Here is a 6249-nt window from a genome sequence, read left to right as displayed (position 1 = left end):
ATGGTGCAGGATCCAATTGATATAGATATTGTTGTCTTTGTTACGAGCACGGGATAAATCATTATATCCATCTTGTTTGCCCGCCGGATGATTATAGGGAGCTACTGCGCAACATTACGCTAAACGGTTAGCAAGTCGTGTCTTTAGCCAGGCGTCATTTCGGTACGTAACTCGAGATAAATGGCAATAGGGTGATAATTGATTATTTCATATTAAACTAGTGGTGTATGCCTTAAGGAAATTGCTGGAACTTTCCGTGAATTTTTTTAAAAAATATTAATTTTTTAAAAACTGAAAAAATTTCATTCTTGAAAATTTTAAGTTTTTGAAAAAATTGAACTTTTGGAAAAAAAACTTTTGGCAAGAAATGTTAAAGATAATTTGAAAATTTTGAACTTTTTTCAAAGCAATCCCACTGCTTTAGCTTAATGGAGACAAAATATCGAACGTGCAAACGACGTTACAGAACCCATAGAAATGTAAACAAAATTATAAACATTATTAAAATCTCCATAAATATCTGATAATTTGATGTGCATATGTTTAATGATCATTTTCGACCGCCAAATGGCATTTTTTTTTTACTTTTTATACTATATCTCCGAAACCGCTAAAACTGCTTTCCTGAAAATTCAACCAGGTCTTCATTTCGTCAATACAAATAAAATGTCTTTTGAATTCGGACGCTCAGTTCTCTTAAAAACTGAGTTACCGTTTTGGCACTTTTTGCCCCGTATCTGCAAAACGGCTGGACCTGTCTTCACCAAAAGTAATTAGCTCGTCTTCTCATCAATTGGAATCGAATGTTTGTAGATATGCAAACATTTTCATTTCGATTTTTTGCGATTACTATAACTTACACTACGGGAAGTTAATAATTATTATAAATACTGTAAATTTCATCGTCGTTTTATATAAATCTAACTAATATAAGAGCTTATATTTGGCCGACGACCTCTATCTATAAGAACGAAAAAAATAAGCACTTTATTTCTTAACACCATTGACACAAGCAATATGCTTTTAGAATCACTCTAATCGGATGCGCCGTTCTCTCATTCCTTGCATCCGTATCTCCAAAACCGCTGGACCCGCCTTCGCATAAGTGTTATGATTATTTACTCAATCAATACGAATCAAATTTTCAAATTTTTTCAATAATTCTAATCCAATGTTTTACACTTTTTGCTCTGTATCTCCGAAACGCTGACCTGTTTTATCAAAAACTAATTAGCACGTCTCCCCATCAATAGGAATCGAACGTTTTTTACATTATTCAAATCGGTTGATTCATGTTCGTCGAAATCGTCGACGAAAATTTGTATCCGAACACACACATATATCAATTACTTATTTAGATATACCAAAATGTTCATAAATCTTTGAAATAAACATTTTTATTTTTGATTACATTTTTGTGAAGGCAAGTCTAGCGGTTTCGAAGATACTGAACAAAAAGTGCAAAACATAGGAGAACAGCGCATCCGATTAGAGTGATTCGAAAAGACCCTTCTGAGCATTTTGGCATACCTTAAAGAAAGTTTGTGCATATGTGCGGATGCAAATTTTGCGATTTGAATGATGAATGATTCAAAAATCCGATTCCTATTGATGGTCAGAGGTGCTGATTACTTTGTGACCAGGCAGGTCCAACCGTTTCAAAGATGCAGGGCAAAGAGTGCCAAAAATGGTGATTCAGTTTTTGAGAGAACGGAGCATCCGATTTGAATGATTCAAAAAACATTTCAATTGAAGACCGGATTAAATTTTTGCGAAGGCAGGTCTAGAGGTTTCAGATATCCAGTAAAAAAGTAAAAAAATGTCATTTGGCGGGCAAAAATGACATATGCACATAAAGTTATCAGATATTTTATGGAGTTTTAATAATAAGGATACATTTTGTTTACGTTTTCACGGGTTCCGTACGAAGATTTATAATGTTTAACCCCTAGACTGCAAAGCGGCGCTTATGCGCTTTGATATTTTGTCAATAAAACAGCTATGCAGCGCGACTGTTTAAGAAAAATCAATCGTTTCAAAAACTTATGCAATTTTCAAAAATCTATTTCTTTCAAAGTTTTCATCAGAAAGTTTCAGCAATTTGCCTCAAGGCACCATGCACCACAAATATGCTTATTAATCAATCAGGATTTTTTATTTTTGCAATTTTCGAGTTATTTAATTCTAACTACTACTAGCTTTTGTATAATTATTTCTAGCTACAACCTATTTTTATGAATATTACTACATATAAATACATACTTAATTCAATTCTATTTCTGCCAGATCTTTGAGTAAATCTTGAATTTACTATCTCAATTAATGTTTTTCTCAATAATTCACTGTATGGTAAATTCTTCAAATATCTTTTCGCAATTGCTTTTGAACAAATTCAAGAAACTTTCAGTATTGATGCAGTCATTATCTGTTGACAAGGCTAATTAAATACATTTAAATTTAAAAGTCAGTAACAAAATAATAGTATTTTTATACATACATCTTTACGTGAAATGTCTAATGATGACTTTGCATTTGCTTATGAATACACGGATTAATTAACTTCCCGTATGGTAAGTTATTGTAATCGTCCAAAATCGAAATTGAAATTTTTTGCATTTTTCGACGTTTTGAAGGTTTCTGAACATTTTGGCATACCTCAAAAAAAATGGATGTGTTTGTGTGTGTGTGTATGTATGTATGGATACAATTTTTCGTCCACGTTTTCGATCGCACGGATCAACCGGTTTGAATGGTTCAAAAACATTCGAGTCCAATTGATATAATAGGGAGATGTGCTGATTAGTTTTTGGCAAAGGCAAGCCCAGCCATTTCACAGAGCTAAATGTGCAAAGAATGGCAGTTTTTGAGAGAACTAAGTGTCAGATTTAAATGATTCAAAAAACTTTCTGCTTGTTTAACAAATAATTAATTTTGGAAAAAAAATTCATTTTTTTTCAAAAAGAATTTTTTTTTGCAGATCGAAAATAATTCAGATTTTATTTTTAATTTTGACTAAAGTTCTAATATACTTTAAACAAATAATTTCAACTTTGCAATTCAGTTTATATAATTCTTATAAATATTAGACAATGTTACAATATTTATAATAATCTATTTGAAAACATTCATTATTCCTCGAACATTTCGTTACGTTACGGGAAGTCCCAGCAATTTGCATTAAGGCACGATGCCACACACCCCACTAGATTAGTTGTGAATCAAGTCTGTAATTAATAACATAATCCTGATTTATTTAATTAGAACAAACGAGAACTACCTCTATGGTATCAATGTCTTTGAATTATTTATTTATGACAACTTTATCTCATTGGTCAGTAACTTTACATTAACTACCTATAAGCCATTGGCGACATAATACTAATTTATATATTTCATCAATTTTCGCATGATTATGATAATGCTTCAATATTTAATTAATATAATTGGCCAATGTTAAAGTTATGAAAATTATTTTCTTAACTACTTTAAAGGCATATTAAAATATCATTCACTCACGTATCATAGTAGTTCTTTTTTTTATTTTTTGCATATTTTAATAATAAGCATAATGGCGATTTTAATAGCATCCATATACATATATATATATATATATATATATATATATATATATATATATATCTAAATTATTATGTAAATAGATATTAATTTATCAATTGAATTGTAATTTAATTCATTTTTTTTTCTTGATTGACTTTATTCAACAGATGCATTAAATTCTTAAATCGATAATATATAATTTTACATAGATTATTTAATCTCAACTGTGAAAACTACGCTCTAATATTTGATAGCTTTTTATACCAAAAAAGTAAACTGATTTTGTGATATACATGTGGTATTGCATTTATCAAATCTGAATCAAGGTTTTCTGTTATAACCAAACCTACATTATTCTTTACAGAAACTCTAGAATTTATTTATTACTTATATGTTAGCTTAATACTTCCATTTCATTTAGGATTTTATAAACTATGATTTAAATTATTTGCAGTGGATTTAATGCTTAATATTATTAACTTCCCGTAGGGTAAGTTATAGTTTTTTGTCATATCTTAGAAAAAAAATCTAAAACTCAATATATACTTGGATTAAATAATTTTAACATTGCAATTGAGTTTATATATTTCTTAGAAATATGAGATAATGTCCTGTAATTCTTACTCCGCTTGATTAAGCTTTGCTCATTAACTTTTACGTAAACTTATATAAATCCAACTTATAAACTCTTTTATTATGTCTATAAAATATGAATAATAAAAGTTACAGTATTTATAATAATATATTTAAAAACATTTATATTCTTCGAATATTTCATTACGGTTTGAGAAGTTCCAGCAATTTGCCTAAAGGCACGATACCATGCACCACCAGTTTATAAATTTTATAGAACTCAAAATTTAATGCATTTTAAAATTCAGCATCAAATTGTAATTCGACTATTATAACTATTCGTAAATGCAGAAATAATAATTATATTCCATTACAAATTATAATTATGCTTTTAACAAACTTTAAATCTTGTTTAAATTATTAGTCGTATTTTATCTAATACAGTTTTAGAAAAAGTTATTCAATTATTATAAGAATTTAATTAAAGATTACTAAAAAACTTTTAAGATTCCAACAAATTTAAATAATCTAAACATTCTGCGTACGTTAAAACACTATCATAAACTTATTAATATTTTTTATACCCATTTTATTGTAATATTATTATAATCATAAATAACACAACAACAGTTTATACATATTTGTTCTTACATACCATTTATTGATCATATCAACTAAAATTTATAAACAAATTTGAAAGATCATTTTTATTGGCAAAGGCAGGCCCAGCATTTCGAAGATACGGAGCTCAATATGTGAAAAATGGCAGTTTTTGAGAGAACTAAGTGTACGATTTAATTGATTCAAAGAACTTTCTGCTTGTCTTAATAAAATAATTGATTTTGGAAAAAAAAATTTTGTTTCAACTTTTTTTTTTTTTAATTTTTGTATATCGAAAATAATTCAGATTTTATTTTTAATTCCGACTATAGTTCTATTGTACTTTAAACAAATAATTTCAACTTTGTAATTCAGTTTATATAATTCCTATAATATGAGACAATGTTACAATATTTTATAATATATATTTGAAAACATTCAGTATTCCTCGAACATTTCGTTACGGTACGGGAAGTTCCAGCAATTTGCCTTAAGGCACGATGCCGCACACCTGACTAGTTTATTTCTTTTTATATCAATATTTTATTTTTTCTGGTCGCAAATTAAAAATAGTTATAATAAAATTGTTTAAAAAAATATCTTATTGTGTTCTGATTAATTTGTTTAATAAAATATTTGATTTAATTTTATTAAAGAAAATTGCATTGAATTATTATTATAAAACTAAGATTAAGCAAAATGTTGTATATGCAAAAATTTCAATATTATTGTATAGAAGAATTTTATCTTATACTTAGGTAAAGATTGCAAATTATTTTCAACAAATGTTTTGTTTTCTTTAATGAGGTTGTGTGATTAGAAAATACCAATATTGTTTATCTAACTATTTTAATTACTTTACATGGATAATATTGTGCATTAATCATCAACAAGAATGAACTCAATTAAATCTGCATCTAGTCGATTTATAGAAATAAATATTTAATTTTTTTTTCCTATTGCAATCTGTCACACTTAGGACATTCAGTAATTGTTTTGACTTTATTCTATGGATTTTTGAATGGATGGCAACCCAGGAGTTGTCCAATCCAATTATGACTAATTAACTATACTCAAAGTATTTGATGACATAAAAAAATATAATAGCAATTTAATGTCAAATTAAAAACCTGAAAAGCTATTAAACATCTTAACTCGTTCATTATCTAATAAAAAACTATAGTGTTATTTCATATATAATTTTTTGATAACCTAAAGTTTTAAAATATTTTCATAAAGTTTCATAAATTCATCTACTACTATAATATGAAATCCTATTTCCTAGTATCATTTCATATATAAACGGATTATTAACTTCCCGAAGGAGAAGTTTATGTTCTCGCCAAAAAATCCGATATGCTAATTTTATGTTTTCTCGACGTTTCAAGCCATTCTGAATCTAATGAGACCAACGTTGGAAAAAGTATGAGTGTATGTATGGATGTGTGCGTGTAATTGTTAAACATTCATAAATCATACGTCCGATCGTCGTGAAAATTTGGGAAATTGTTAGGTAGA

This window comes from Ctenocephalides felis, unplaced genomic scaffold (genome assembly GCF_003426905.1).
Source record: "Ctenocephalides felis isolate EL2017-DRISC unplaced genomic scaffold, ASM342690v1 CF-g0.4_SCAFFOLD_03573, whole genome shotgun sequence".
NCBI classification, from domain to species: domain Eukaryota; kingdom Metazoa; phylum Arthropoda; class Insecta; order Siphonaptera; family Pulicidae; genus Ctenocephalides; species Ctenocephalides felis.
Note: the sequence above shows the minus strand (reverse complement) of the source record.